This window comes from Nelumbo lutea, chromosome 2 (assembly GCF_056320005.1).
Source record: "Nelumbo lutea isolate HS-2025 chromosome 2, American lotus-T2T, whole genome shotgun sequence".
In the NCBI taxonomy this organism is placed as follows: domain Eukaryota; kingdom Viridiplantae; phylum Streptophyta; class Magnoliopsida; order Proteales; family Nelumbonaceae; genus Nelumbo; species Nelumbo lutea.
In genome coordinates, this window is record NC_142685.1 from 30978152 (window position 1) to 30993454 (window position 15303).

General features: G+C 38.9%; 1 long non-coding RNA gene and 1 other non-coding gene across 2 annotated transcripts; one reads left to right on the plus strand and one right to left on the minus strand.

Annotated features, from left to right (window-relative positions):
* The first annotated feature begins 6314 nt into the window (after positions 1–6314).
* Positions 6315–6386, plus strand: TRNAG-UCC (transfer RNA glycine (anticodon UCC)). Its single transcript has one exon. It is a non-coding gene; the product is annotated as a tRNA-Gly (tRNA).
* Positions 6387–6556: 170 nt separating this feature from the next.
* Positions 6557–13641, minus strand: LOC148869623 (uncharacterized). The gene is made up of 3 exons (XR_016106867.1): positions 13213–13641; positions 12955–13081; positions 6557–6821 (listed from the first exon to the last, which is right to left on the minus strand). It is a non-coding gene; the product is annotated as an uncharacterized LOC148869623 (long non-coding RNA).
* Between the last annotated feature and the right edge of the window lie 1662 nt (positions 13642–15303).

A 15303-nucleotide genomic window follows, 5' to 3' on the forward strand; every position in this document is an offset into this window, starting at 1 on the left:
CGCTAAATATTTGAACTTGGCTTGAAGACAACCGAGTCAAGTTGAGCTTGAAGTCAAGTAGTTAGTCAAGCCAAGTTCAAGTCCAATTCGAGTAACTCGTGAGCTTAATCGAACTTCTAATAATTTATTATATTTCAATATTTTTTATTTATAATGTAAATAAATATTAATTTTTGTGTTGATTAATTTATGATATAAATAAATAAATTTATAGTCAAGTTCATAATATATTTTTTATTTATAATATTAATTTATTTATAATATTAATTTATTTATAAAATTTAATATATAATAAAATTTTCTAATATATTTTTTATTTATAATATTTTAAATATTAATTTTTTATTTTAATAGGGATTTATTTATAATAGACTTGAGCCAAGTCGAGCTCAAGTAGCTCATAAGTATCAACTCCATTAACTTAAGTAAAGTTCATGTATGAAACTCAAAACTCGATTGAGCTCAAGTCGAGGTTCAAGCTCCAAGTTTTTGAGTCAAGTTTGAGCTCAAGCCACCCAAAACTCAACTCTACTCAGCTCAATTAGACCCCTAGTTGTAACTCACCATCATGTTGTTAAAAATAGGTGAGACCCGAGAGTAGCCCAAACCAAGAAACAAAGCATCTTTAGGCCTAAACCAAGCTCCGAGTTGAGCTTAAGGCCTCTAGCACAATATAAAGGCTAAATTTTCTAATTGAGCCAAGCTTGAGATTAATGAAGCTCGGCTCGTGAAATTTGCAAGCCTAATCAAGCTTATATTATATATAATAATTTTATTTTTATATGTATAATAATAAATTATTTATGTATGTATAATAAGAAATAATTTTTATATGAAGCTTGGCCCATTGTTGAGCTCAAGCATATGATCTTTTAGGTTGAGTCAACTTGAGCTCGAATTGAACTCAAGCCTCTTATTTTTCTACCAAGCCAGATATTCAACTCGATTAGGCTCAAATCCACCCCTACTTGGAGCATAGGCTTGCATTGAAAAAAAAAAAAAAAACAACCAAAATTAGGTTGTGCCTAGGAGTGCTTATTAGCTTGAATGGGTTTATGAAAAAAAAAACATTTTTTAAAATATGATTTTTGAAAAAAAAATGCTCTTTTAGTGTTTGGAAGGTCACCAACCTTTTTGCTCAAAATAGCTTATTGCAAACATAAAACCCTTATCCAATTTTATATATCCCTATCTAATTTAATTTAAAAGAATATGATCTTATATACTTAGTTTTTATTATTTTATTTATTAGTAAAGTTGGTTTAAATGTAGTGCTTTTACTACCATTCAGCCAGGTTATTCTATTTCACGTTTCACCACTTAGAAAAAGAACTTTTTTTTTGTGTTGGTGCCTTGAATTTGAATTATAGTTGTGATTCATTTTATAATTCAACTAAAACAAAGTTGAGGTGGAGGAAAACCTAAAGGAAAATTTTCATGGTGGAGGTGGAGGAATGGTAAGGCAACAACAATTGAATTAGTTGATTGCAAGCAAGTACTCATCACAAGTATCTAGAATGCATGGTAGGTCATTTTGACATCACAATAGGCTAGTAATGCAAATTGTATTGCGATATAATCTCGTAAATTACAATAGCCTAGTATTGCAGACTAATATCACAAATCTAGACTCGCAATGAGGTCTCGTGGGACTCGTGAATCTGATTTTTAGCTGTTTGAATGACCAACCCAGATTAGGGTTTTCTCGTTATAAATAACCTTGTATCTTATAAATAATGACATATTGTATCTTGGGAACCAAGTAAGAGGGCAAGGGTGTGTGTGTGAGAAATAAGAGAGCTAGAATGGTGGATGTATTGGGAGCTAGGTTCTTTTGGTGAAAAGTCAGAACACTACAACTGCAAATCTCCATTACTGAATTGTGTGTGAGCTTTGTGTGCTTTGTTTTGCATTGTTTTTTTTTTCATTTTCTTCTTTACTTGCTAATCGTTATATTATTCTTAGATTTAGTAGAACCTCAACAAGCTTACTGATTGCTGTATCAAAACTTCTTACCTTGAGCGCATGCAATGGAGTCATAGACACTCAAGTGAAATCCAATCAATGAAATAATTTGATCCATGGATAGCATTGTTGTGGTAAAGGTCATAATGTAGGAGTAATCGTTACCACAAGGCATATAAGTGACATAGGATTTATTTTAAATATATTTTTTTTCATGATACACAACACTCAAAGCATGTCTAGGTTGAAATACTTTAAAATGAAAATTAAAAAATAAATAAATAAATATTTGCATATAATGCTCTCTATTGTTCAATTAAATTTTATTGTGGTTGGTTACAATTAAAAATAGATAATTTAAATTAAAAAAATCCCATAATATCTTTTTTTTTACCCAAAAAAATTTATAATTTGTTTTTCTAATGTACTACATTTGAGATTATCCTCTCCATTCACATGTTCATCCATGACCCTATGTCTTACCTTTGGCCTTTTAAAATCTTGTATCAAAGTAATTTTATTTCATTTTATTTAATAGTATATAATATTTTGATGATTCTTAGTTTTTATTAATGTTATTCGATTTCCAATTGCAATCCAAATTTTAGCCCATATATCCTAAAAATGCGTGAATATATTCAGAGCACAGCATCCAACCACACACATCAGCAATAACACCTATACTCAAATGTTAAATTCGTGGGGAGATATTCCCAATGTGAGACTGGATGCCATGCTATCAACATATTTGCATGCTTTTTGCTTTCAAGAATTCTTGTTTTCTAAATTCAATTTGAACTGGAATATTAACGAACCATATTTGGATGTACCCTATATCCAATATGATCTAATTCATTTGCCGCCTTCTTATTTTTAACACTACCAAATTTTTTTTTTTTAAGTTTGTGCTTGGGTTTTTCATTCAATCTTGGCTTGAACCCAAGCCCACTATTCACATTAGGTTTGAAAATTTATAAGTTGGTTATATATATGAAGAAATACATTACAATCAACATATAAGTGCATGTGGATATCATATAATAGCTTTACTAATAATGCATTAGCCATGAGCCCAAAACACATATTATATGGCTTGTTACAATATTACTACATATAAAAAACAATTAATATGTTATTATTTATTTAAATTAAATTACAAATAAATAATTTACTATAATTTACATAATCTTGATTTATTTTATAAATTACCAACAAATTATAAAAAAAATCACTTGTTGACATCAATTGTTGATAGATCAATAGATTTGATACATCATCCATAGATTCATCTTATAGTTTTTTTTTTTCCTACCGTCAAAACCATTTAAAATAACAGTTAATATGGCTTTAAATAGAACAGATTGGTAAAACGACTCATGTAGCTGAACTCATGTAATTGAGATAAGGCATGGAAGATGATGACCAATTTTTTGGGGAAAATTCATGGATCTACTAACACAGGCAAATTAAAACATCACAGATACAATAATGAATCAATATATCCTTCTGTTGTTGCTGCTGCTAAAGCTCCTTCTAAATTTTTAATTCTAATGAATTTTCTTCCTTCTTAATGTGTGAGATCCCAAGTGTATTTGCAAATAGAAAGTATCTCACATGCATAGAAAATGAAGATGGAAAGCTTGGAACTAAGATATGCTATAAAAGTGAAAACAACAAACATAAATGATAAATCACTCCACTAGCATGTGGCCAATATTGATTTATATCTATTGATGTGGGTTTGGATGCAACACAACCCCATTCCACTTGTGCCACATCCTATGTTAGCCTCCATGTAAACCAATATGATATGCCCCAAACCCCCTACAACACATCAGAACTCTCGATTTATATTGCTGAAGCCTCCTCTCCATTTGTTCATCCAATCATCCCTCTGGTGGTTTCCCATGTAGTATATAGCTCCTTGAACCTGGAACTAGAAGATGACTTATGGCTAGTTCATCATCATTCCTATTGGTATTGGTAGGAATGATGTAAAATCTACTATATTGAACCAGTTAACCAACTTAGTTCAAATAATAGAATTGTTTGTGTGACTTTTGGACAAGAAAAAAAACAAAAATTGATAAATAATTTCTTATTTGGGATGAATAGGGACTTTCTTTAGAGTGCTGCAAATGGATCATATTGCAAATTGGTTCAAATTAGGATTTAATCTTTCTACGCTAGATTTGAATTCATGGAAAGCTTTAGAAAATGGAATTCTAATTACAAAATGGGATTGGACCATTCAAGCGATACATGCTATTTGCACTCTTCCCAAAAGAACATTTCTATATCCTCTTCAATACTTAAACATTTAAATGTTTTTAAAAGGAAATGTGTAGAACTATCCTTTTCGAGAACCTAAAATCCCTAAACATTCTTTCAACAATCCACCACTAGGGGTGATCATTTCTAATAACAGTTCTAACAGTCTTCCTCCACATTTCATATTGATTATTAGGGATTCAACTTGGGCAGGCCCAATCCAAGCTTAGACCAACCCAACCCACAATTTTACATGGGTTGGCCTTAGATTTTGGTCAGGTTGGGTCTAGGCCCAAAGGTTTGTTTGTTTGTTTTTTGTTTTGTATGTTCCCTTAGGTAGTCCAAGACCATCCCAACTTATCCCAACCCAAGCTCGCCCTAGCTATGTATTTACATATGTTCATTTTTTTTAAAGACATACATATGTGCATATAAAAACACATATTTAAATGCATATACAATGACTAATTTATCCAAAAAAGTAACTATTGAAGGGACAATATTGTCCCATCATGTATTAGTGATTTTCAGCATGCATGGATAAGTAATTTACACAAATCTAAGGAGAGTATTACTTTCCCAAGTAAACGAGTTGATCATGAATCATTCTTTTTCATGAGACCCATTAATACCGAAAAACGAATATAAGTTTATTTCTTTTCTATGGGACTTGCCAACTTACCCGCCCTTACTTCCCAAAAAACAAACAAAGCCTTATATCAAATTTTACTATGGGCTAATTGACCAACCCAAACACAACCCGAGCCTGAGCCCAACTCAAGTGCATCAAATTTCAATACAGGTTGGGCCCAGGTTAGACAGTTTTGGCTTGACCTTAGGCTTGGGTTGAGTTTGGGCCTTAGAACCAATTCTTAGGATTGGGCTTGGGTTGTAATTAAATCCAGCCCAACCCACACGCCCCTAGGGATTATGTTGTTAAAAAATCTTTTAAGACACAAGCCGTTAATGCAAGCTCTTGTGGAGCTTTCTGCCACAGTAGAGATCAACATTTAGCTAATCAAATCTTTAAATTCGTTATTTTAAGTAGCTTTCAAGTTTCAACTGAAGTATATTAAGTATTGACCATTAAACTAACAATGCCTTCGTTGGAGACTATAAACGGAAATTCAGACTATTTAGCCTTTCTACCATGGTTTAAAACCATCGTTGACCCAAGAAGTCAAACCTTTCAGACTACAAATTGGTTTCCTATCTAGTTTTGTTTTCCTCTTAGTTCATTCTTTTGAAAAGAAAAAAAAAAAAAAACATTGAACTGCTCAACAATTTGGCGGCTAAACTATTCAACCCAAACAATGGTTTGTGGTTTAACAAAAATTATTTAAATTTTTTCAAACAATTAAAATAACCAAAAAAGAGGGAGAGAGAGAGAGAGAGAGAGAGAGAGAGCACATAGATCTCCACCATTGCCATTGTAGGTAACCATCACCATTGTTGTTGCTACTGCAAGTCACCATTGCCACTACTTATTCTTCTTTTCTTATTTCTTTCATAGCAACAGGGCAGGGTGGGGCGGGGCTGGGTTTTGCATGCCCCATCCTTGACCCCAAATTCAAATGCCTCGCCCCAAACCCTATTGGGGCTAGAAATTTCAACCTCATTCCTGTCCCCACGGAGAATGAGGATCTCCAAATTTTCTCCACCCCATCCTAGTCATTCCTACTTGCATATTTGCATTTTTTTAAACCTACCTAGAACTATATTATATATATATATATATATATATATATATATATATATATATATATATATATATATATAATAAAATATAGTTAGGGAGGGTCGGATCGGGGCCTAGGTCGACAAACTATGCCTTAATACTCATCTAATTCCCTCTTAGATTTTGTGGCCCCTACCTATGTTTACTACCTTTTGCCCCCCCCCCCCCTCCCCCATCCATGCTTGTTAGGTTTTGGTCAGAGTGAAAAATTACCACCCCGTTGCTAACACCAAGTATGGGGGTTAAGGGAATGGGGATGGGCTATCCCCGTTGCTATTTCAGCCTCATGAAAAAAACAGGCATGGATAGTATAGAATCTAGTGCGACAATTTAAATGAAAGCGTTTGTAGTCCAACGGTTAGGATAATTGCCTTCCAAGCAATAGACCCGGGTTCGACTCCCGGCAAACGCATTTGATTTTATTTTATTCAAACTACTACATCTATGTGGTTCCATAACTCAAGACTGAACGCAGTCGATGCCTTTAGTTTTGCTACTTCCAAGTTCCAATGCTCCCAACATTAACCCCAAATAGAGTCCTAAAAAAGGTGGAGATATCTAACAAAACAGCAACGAAACAAATTAGAAAATGCTTCTATCACAATTTCCTATCAATATATTTACGTCCAATTCCAATGGGCAAGCTTTTAATTCTTCCCATCAATTTTGATTCATAAAATAATAAAATGGAAGTAACCAAAATGGACAGTTAGAAAAACTGCTCAGAAGTCTTCCCTTTCAAGAGCAAGTTATCGTACAGGGCCTGGGAGCTGATACACAGCTAGTGCATTGATCACTTTGAAAACACCTTCCCTTTCAGTTGGATGTTCTAATTCACTATAGTTATCTGACATACAAACATGAGAATTGGAATGAAACATTAAATAGTAGAATAGAAATGCACAACAATAGAAATCAGAGTTACACCTCAGGATTTCAAGAAAGATCCCCATAAAGGAAAATGCATGGATTTGCTATTGACATTTTCTTCCACCAACATGGGTGTTTGAAAACCAACTCAAAGTTCTAGAAATTAGGTATGCAATAGAACACCAATTAGGATTAATGGTTAAAGAAAGCAAACGCACCTTCAATAATTTGATATGTGATGAAAACTAACACAATTGTATGTAGTCCAAGTAAAACATACCAATTGTAAACTTGTAAATGAAATGGGAAAACAAAACTTTCCATTGAATCATAATCAGGAAGTTTCCCCATGAATCAATCATACATCATATGAAATCAAAGCATTTGGCAGTAAGTATTGAAAACCAGACTTATTTCCATCCAAAAAATTGCTTGAACAACATTATGCTCCAAAAATAAAAAGTTAAGAGTTACTTTCTATTTGCCTCGGTAACTTTCTTTTCGTTTGGACAATATAATATATTTGAAGGGTCGCCTTTTGTGTATCCAATGAACATCTTATTGGTAATCCATGCATTTATATATTATTTTCTTTTCTTTTGGCTTGAACTTCCAAACTTGAGAATGAAACATATTGAGCATTGAGTTTTTCACGTCTAATTCATACTAAAATTAGTGATTTTGTCACTAAAGAAGTTGCGCAAAGGATATTTAAATGAAGAAATTGCCCTTTCTGCTATTGTTATACTCTTGAGGTTCAACAGAAAGCAACTGCCCCCAAAAGTGAGTGCTCAAGAGTGAAGTTTTATTTAAGATGAAACTATCTTGGTTCAATATTGATGAGGGAAGATTTGGCCCTTCAGTGAAATTGTGACATGTGGCACCTTGTGACAACTAGGCAAACACCCAGGCAACTTACCAAGTTGGTGTTCCACCCGGGCACCGGTCTGGCCGGCCTGGCGCGACCTGCACGCGGCCTATGGGCGACCTGGCGCGGCATGCACGCGGCCTGGCATGGCCTACGCGCGGCCTGCACAACCTAGTTGGATCAGCCTGGCACATGATCCGACCTGGCAACCCATAAGACGCCCACCGATGAACAATAACGGCATACCATGCGAGCTCGGTAGCTCACCAAAGAGCTCGCCAAGGAGCTAGGCAGCTCTCCAAGGAGCTCACCACCAAGGAGCTAGGCAGCTCAGCAAAGCTCGCCACAAGCAGCTTGGCATAGCCCAAAGAGCTCGACATAGCTCCCCTGGGCAGCTCGCCACTTGTAGGGTAGCTCGATACAGAAGAGTAGTTTGGCGTATCGTAGGAAGATCTCCTGTCTGACAACCTGGCCCAGACACTAACCTGCTGACTGACACAGGTGCCGACCTGACAACCTGGCCTAGACACCGACCTGCTGACTGACAAAGGCGCCGACCTAACAACCTGGCCTAGGCGCTGAACTGGTCGCTGACAACCTGGCCCAGGCGCTGAACTGGTCGCTGACAACCTGGCCCAGGCGGCCAGGCGCCAACCTGACAACCTCGAGGAGTTCACCACCGTACCCCGGTTCTGACGGGATATGACGAGTCTTACCGTTTGAAGGCTTTTCACCCACCTAACCCGCGAGGACACCACTATATAAGGACTCTGATCCCCAAAGCCAGAGGGAAAGGATGGTAACCCCTGCTCTCTAGCTCTCTCATTTCTCTCCAAGCTCTCTGTAATCAGAATGCTAACTTAGGCATCGGAGAGTCTCCGCCGCGAAAATACCATCGGGTCCTCTGATTCAGTTCTCGCAGGTCCCTCAGCTCCCGCCGCCTACAAAGGAGAGGAAATCACCTCATGCAGAGGGCAGTCGGGTTGCGCTGCACCAGGGAGCTCCACCATCCTCTTAGTTGCAGGCCGCCTAGGAGCAAGTCAAATGACAAGTCCACCAGGCAGTTCTCCCCCAGGCAGTTCGCCACCAAGGAGTTCACCACCGGGCAGTTCACCACCAGGGAGTTCACCACCAAGCAGTTCGCCACCAGGCAGTTCTCCCCCAGGCAGTTCGCCACCAAGCAGTTTGCCACTAGGCAGTTCGCCACTAGGCAGTTCGCCACCAAGCAGTTTGCCACCAGACAGTTCTCCACTGGGGGTTCGCCACCAAGCAGTTCGTCACCAAGTATCTCTCCACCAGGGAGCTCATCACCAAGGCACATCACCATCGGGTCAAATAACGAGGTACTTAGCCAAAAAATTTTATACATCACAAAAAATTGGTATGTGACAAGAAACGGTTACATCAATTGGCACCGTCTATGGGAACATGTTACAAAAAGCTAAGTTCTCATCCTACAAAAGCTAATTTCTCATCTTACCAAATCTAAGTCCTCACTTTTTAGAAATTGAAGCTATCGCTTTATAGTTTACATTTTTTATGAACTCGAAGACTATGCAGGGAGCTAACAGACTAAGTAGCTTTACCAACCTTACTTTCAATTCAGATAATGTCTCATCAGTCTTCTCCACGAGGTCCCCCTACAAAGATGAAGCTCTTCGTGGCTTCCGCGAGAGTTGGCGGTCAACAAACTACATGGGCGCCCTTATCGGTCAAGCCTTCCAAGGCTCCCGTGTGAGCTGGCGACCTAAAGTTAGTAGTGCTGCCCCCGAAAGTCGAGCTCCTAGTAGCTTCATGTAGGAGTGGGTGACCGGCATTACGAAGCTGATGCAGCACAATCATAGCTTGACACCTCATAGGCAAAGCTTACGGGCCACATTACTGCTTAAGACTCGATCGCCTCTCCGACGCGGGCAAAGTAAAAAAAGAGTAGACTACAAGTCACTCCCAAAGGCTACATGCCACATTACTGCTTAAGATTCGATCGCCTCTCCGACACGAGCAAAAGTCAAAGAAGAGTAGACTATGAGTTACTCCCAAAGCCTACGGGCCACACTATTGCTAAATATCCAGTCGCTTCCTCAGTAGGAGAAAAATCAACAAAAGTGAACTATTAAGTTGCCCCAGAGCCTAAGGGCTACACTATTGTACTGGCGGAGACCCCCTCGCCTTACTGGCAGCTCGCCACATACAGGCAACTCCCGAAGCCTAAGGAATTGGATCAACACTTACTAGCTCGTCGACTTACAAGCCAAAAGAAATCTACTCCCTTCGCTGAGTTACTCTCAGCTTGGGAGTGGGGGGCAATTGATGAGGGCAGATTTGGCCCTCCAGTGAAATTGTGACACGTGGCACCTCGTGACAACTAGGCAAACACCCAAGCAACAACTTACCAAGTTGGTGTCCCACCCGGGCACCGGTCTGGCTGGCCTGGCACGGCCAACGAGTGACCTGGCGCGCCCTAGCAAGGTCTGCGCGCAACTTGGCGTGGCCTACGCACGACCTGACACAGCTTGCACGGCCTGCGCGACCTAGCCGGATCAGCCTGGCACATGAGCCGACCTAGCAACCCATAAGACGCCCACCGATGAACCATAACGGCATACCTCGCGAGCTCGGTAGCTCACTAAGGAGCTCGGTAGCTCACCAAAGAGCTCGCCAAGGAGCTAGGCAGCTCTCCAAGGAGCTCGCCACCAAGGAGCCAGGCAGCTCGGCAAAGCTCGCCACAAGCAGCTTGGCATAGCCCAAGGAGCTCGACATAGCTCCTGTGGGCAATTCGCCACTTGTAGGGTAGCTTGGTATGGAAGAGTAGTTCGGCGTATCGTAGGAAGATCTCCTGCCTGACAACCTGGCCCAAACACTGACCTGCCGACTAACATAGGCGTCGACCTGAAAACCTGGCCCAGACACCGACCCACCAGACACCAACCCACCGACTAACACAGGCACCGACCTAACAACCTGGCCCAAGCGCCGACCTGGCCACCTGACACAAGCGCCAGCCTGACAACCTCGAGGAGTTCACCACCGTACCCTAGTTCTGACGGGATATGATGAGTCTTACCATTCGAAGGCTTTTCACCCACCTAACCCACGAGGACACCACTATGTAAGGACTCCAATTCCCAAAGCCAGGGGGGAAGGATGGTAACCCCTGCTCTCTAGCTCTCTCATTTCTCTCCAAGCTCTTTGTAATCAGAATACTAACTTAGGCATCGGAGAGTCCCTGCCGGGAAAATACCCCCGGGTCCTCTGATTCAGTTCTCGCATGTCCCTCAGCTCCCATCACCTACAAAGGAGAGGAAATCACCTCATGCAGAGGCAATCGGGTTGTGCTGCACCAGGGAGCTCCACCATCCTCTGAGTTGCAGGCCGCCTAGGAGCAGGTCAAATGACGAGTCCACTAGGTAGTTCTCCCCTAGGCAATTCGCCACTAGGCAGTTCTCCCCCAGGCAGTTCACCACCAGGGGGTTCGCCACCAGGCAGTTCACAACCAGGGAGTTCGCCACCAGGCAGTTCGCTACCAGGCAGTTCTCCCCCAGGGAGTTCGCCACCAAGTAGCTCTCCACTAGGGAGCTCGCCACTAGGCAGTTCACCACCAGGGAGCTCGCCACCAAGCAATTTGCCACTAGGGAGTTCACCACCAAGCAATTCATCACCAAGTAGCTCTCTACCAGGGAGCTCGCCAACAGGTAGTTCTCCATCAGGGAGTTCACCACCAAGTTGCTCATCACCAAGGCACGTCACCATCGGGTCAAATAACGAGGTACTTAACCAAAAAGAATTATACATCACAAAAAATTGGTACGTGACAAGAAATGGTTACATCAAATATGTTTAAAGACATACAGGGAATGATCATTTTATGCAATTCTTTATTCAAGAATCAAAATGAGTATCATTCTTGGATGCCCAAATAAATCCCAAATGCTATGCAAAGGAACACCTCCCATACAAGTGCTAGAGAACAAAAGAATCTAATAGGTTTTTCATGGTAATCTTCCCTGGACACTCTATCCCCAGATCAACTTTAAACTGGGGAATTGAGGACAAGTTTCATTTAAAACACAATATCAGAATGCTAGGCACTCTCTCCAGAAGGGAAGAAAGAACTCAAATATATGGCTTTCTTCTTACGGAAAATTCCCGATTAGTACCCTATACTTTGGGCCTAGTGCCATTTTGATCTCCGAACTTTAAAATGCAATAATTCAATACACGAACTTTTCAAATGTGATAATCTAGTACTTAACAACCGTTATGTAGCATTTGAAAAAGACATAAATGCCCTTCAAGTGTCAACTAATTTTCTTTATCAACCATCTAAACGTTGGCAAAAAAATAACAGTCCCAAATCTTTGCCTTTTCCATTCAAGAAAGTTAGGGCCACCTTTGAATGGACATTCTAGGAATCTGGTGACCTCAACTTTCTTGAATAGAAGAGGTAAGGATTTGAGACTGTTAATTTTTTGTCAATATTTGGATGGTTGTTGAATAAAATTAGATAATACTCAAAGGGCGTATGTGTCTTTTTAAATGTCACTTAACAACTAATTAACAAGAAGTACTAGATTGCCATGTTTTGAAAATTCGGATACTAAACTGTCGCATTTTAAAGTTCAAGACCAAAATGGCACTAACTCAAAATTGAGGATTCTAATCCCGAATATTCCACTCATCAAAGTCTGCGTATTCTCAACTCATATGAAGTTGAAGACCAAACATATTTTCAAATACATAACTCAAAGTTCAAGACCAACTTATAAACCCCAGAATTTACATATCTCAAAACTTGCAAGCACCTTCACTTTAATGCAATCTAGCTGTAGAAAACCCAAACGTATTTTCAAACATGAAATGTACAATCTGGATGGTCAGATGCTATTCCACCATATATCCACATCTTGACTACAGTTTCAAAGGAAACCATCAACACCAAAATCAATTCCAACAAAGGCATTTCCAGTGAAGGATTTCTTTCTGGTTCCCTTTATGTGTAATGGATCATATGGTTCTTTCTCTATAATAATATGTTTAAGTAGAACCCGGTTAGGAGAAACAGCATTGCAGATTAAGAAAAAATAAAAGAGAAAAAAGGAATTGATTCTAAGAAGAACATACAGCACGCAAGCCAAAAATTGTGTCGTAGCCACCAGAATGATTAATTAGACAAAACAATTCTGCTATCAATCAACCTATATCACCAAAGCCATGAATTTGAGATTGGAGATAGCTGAACTACCAGGAGCTAGATGTCCACGATCAACCCAGATATGCCACATGGGCCGGAGGTGATTCAGTTACGATCACAGAAAACTCCAAAAAACATAGGTTATCCCAAATGCTAAGAAAGGTGTTGTAATGGAATTCTGCAGATTCATTTGCAATTTCAAAATATGCTACACAAATTTGAATAAAGATATAACCAAGAAACTTTAGCTACGACACAAAGACAACATAATCGAAAAAATCAACGAAGCAAAAGCAGAGAAACCTTGACCTTGACAGAAAAAGCTAGACTGAGTTGAGTTGGTGTTGATCAGAGAGCAAAAAAATAAAGGTAGTCGTCCAATTGAGCTCGACTCCTACGGCATGAGTGGATCAGGGAAGCATCCTTTCCACCGACGGGAGCGGGAGGTTGTCGCTGCTCTGTGAAACCAGCCTGACGCGGTGCCCTCCGCTTTAAGAGTCACGACACGACACCCTACCTGTCGGAATTGAACCAATGTTCGACCACACCAACGCCCCCGCCCGGGTTAGAAGCTTACGTTAACAAGCTCTAAGACATCAAATGGTCATAAAAGAATAGACATGGAACTTGATCATTTTCTACTTGGCCGATGTGGGAGTTCTAGCAAAAACGTTTGAACCTTGTAAGAAATCTTCTAGTTCTAGTTCTAGTTACGCTAGAGAATTTGAGCTATCGATCTAAATCTAAAATCACTTCGCCAAGAGTCAACCATTTATCCGAGACATTCTAAACGGTGTGCCATGAACCGACCATTAAATTAATCTAGGCCATCTATTATGTGCAAGATTCAACAATTTAGATCCAACCTCATTTTGTTTTTCCAAATGGTATATGGTGTGTGACACAGGCAAACCCGCATATAGGAATTCGGATGTGCTCGGGAGATGTTCCTAATGCACGGTGAAATGTGCATATGGGCACTTTTTATGGATAGCATTACAATGGCCAAATGAATTGGACCTATTCAAACTAAAATTAATTTGGATGGATTGGACAAACCAATAAGACAAATTGAATTGGACTAGTCAAAACTTAATGGTCTAAAGTATTTATTGATTGGATTGAACCTGGTCCATCCGTAATAAATTTATATTAGATTATGTTGGATTGAACTAATATTTGATCCATTGATGGAAGATAATAATATAAGTGTCAATGAATCAGGTTTGAGTTAGAATCAATCCAATCAAACAAATTTGAATAGATTAGACGGTCCAAACATTAAATTGTACAAATCCAAAATGATTCAAAATATTCATTGGATTGGATTGAACTGGATCAGATTGGACCAAATCCAATTCAATTGACACCCCTAATGGGGTGCTAATTTTGGCTCATCCCATGATAATATGATATACCACACAAATAAAAACAGTTAAACTGAAGCAAAAGTAAGGTGCAAATTGATAATAGCTGAAGATGCTGGAATAAACGGCTGAAATTGAAATTGGGTAGATCACAATACTATTTAATTATTTTATCAACTAAAAGAGAAAGAGAAAAGCAATAAATCTTTAGGCTCATAAACTTCAGCTGTTATCGAATGACCCCATAGCTAATTCATACTCCTTTGCATTTAAATCAATGCAAATGAAATTTGCACTACAAACTAAAACTAAGGCTGTGTTTGGTTATAGTGTAATTTTATTTGCATTAATATAAATGCGTGGGAGTGCAAATGAAAAAAAAATGGTAAGTTCTCTCAATTAATCTTGTTTTGGGTTTTACTTTATTCCGTTTCGTGTCTTAATTTACTTCATACGTACTACAAACCTGCAATCAAACAAAATAAACTAAAATTTAAAATAAAAATGGATTAGAATTTACATTCAAATCATTTGCACTGTCATAGCTTTGTATCAGTACAAATTTATTTGCATTGCAACCAAACACAGCCTAATAAGTTAAGATATTTGCACTACATTTCTGTTGACCACAATCTAGGCCCCCAATGAAATGTGAACACACTAGCATAAATTTAAGGCATCAATTGATGTGTTGCAATCATCTTTATTGCAAAACGCTGCTATGTTTATGTTCCCATTTCATTGGGGTTTCCTGATTGTGGCCACGAAATGTGAGATCTTATAAACTGTGGTGTTGATGGGGTTTGGTTCATGGATATTTAGATGAGTGGTTACAAATTTGGGTTCATTAAGGCCGTTTGTATAGGTTTTCCTTTCTTTTCCTTCAAATCAAACATAGCTAAAATGGGTCTTTTGCTCCATAGAAATTGGCAATATCAAATATGCATACAATTAAAAGATATGAATGATAGATGTAGGCTGTGTTTGGTTTAAGAGAAAAGATAGGAAAAGAAAGAGAAAGAAAAATCTATAT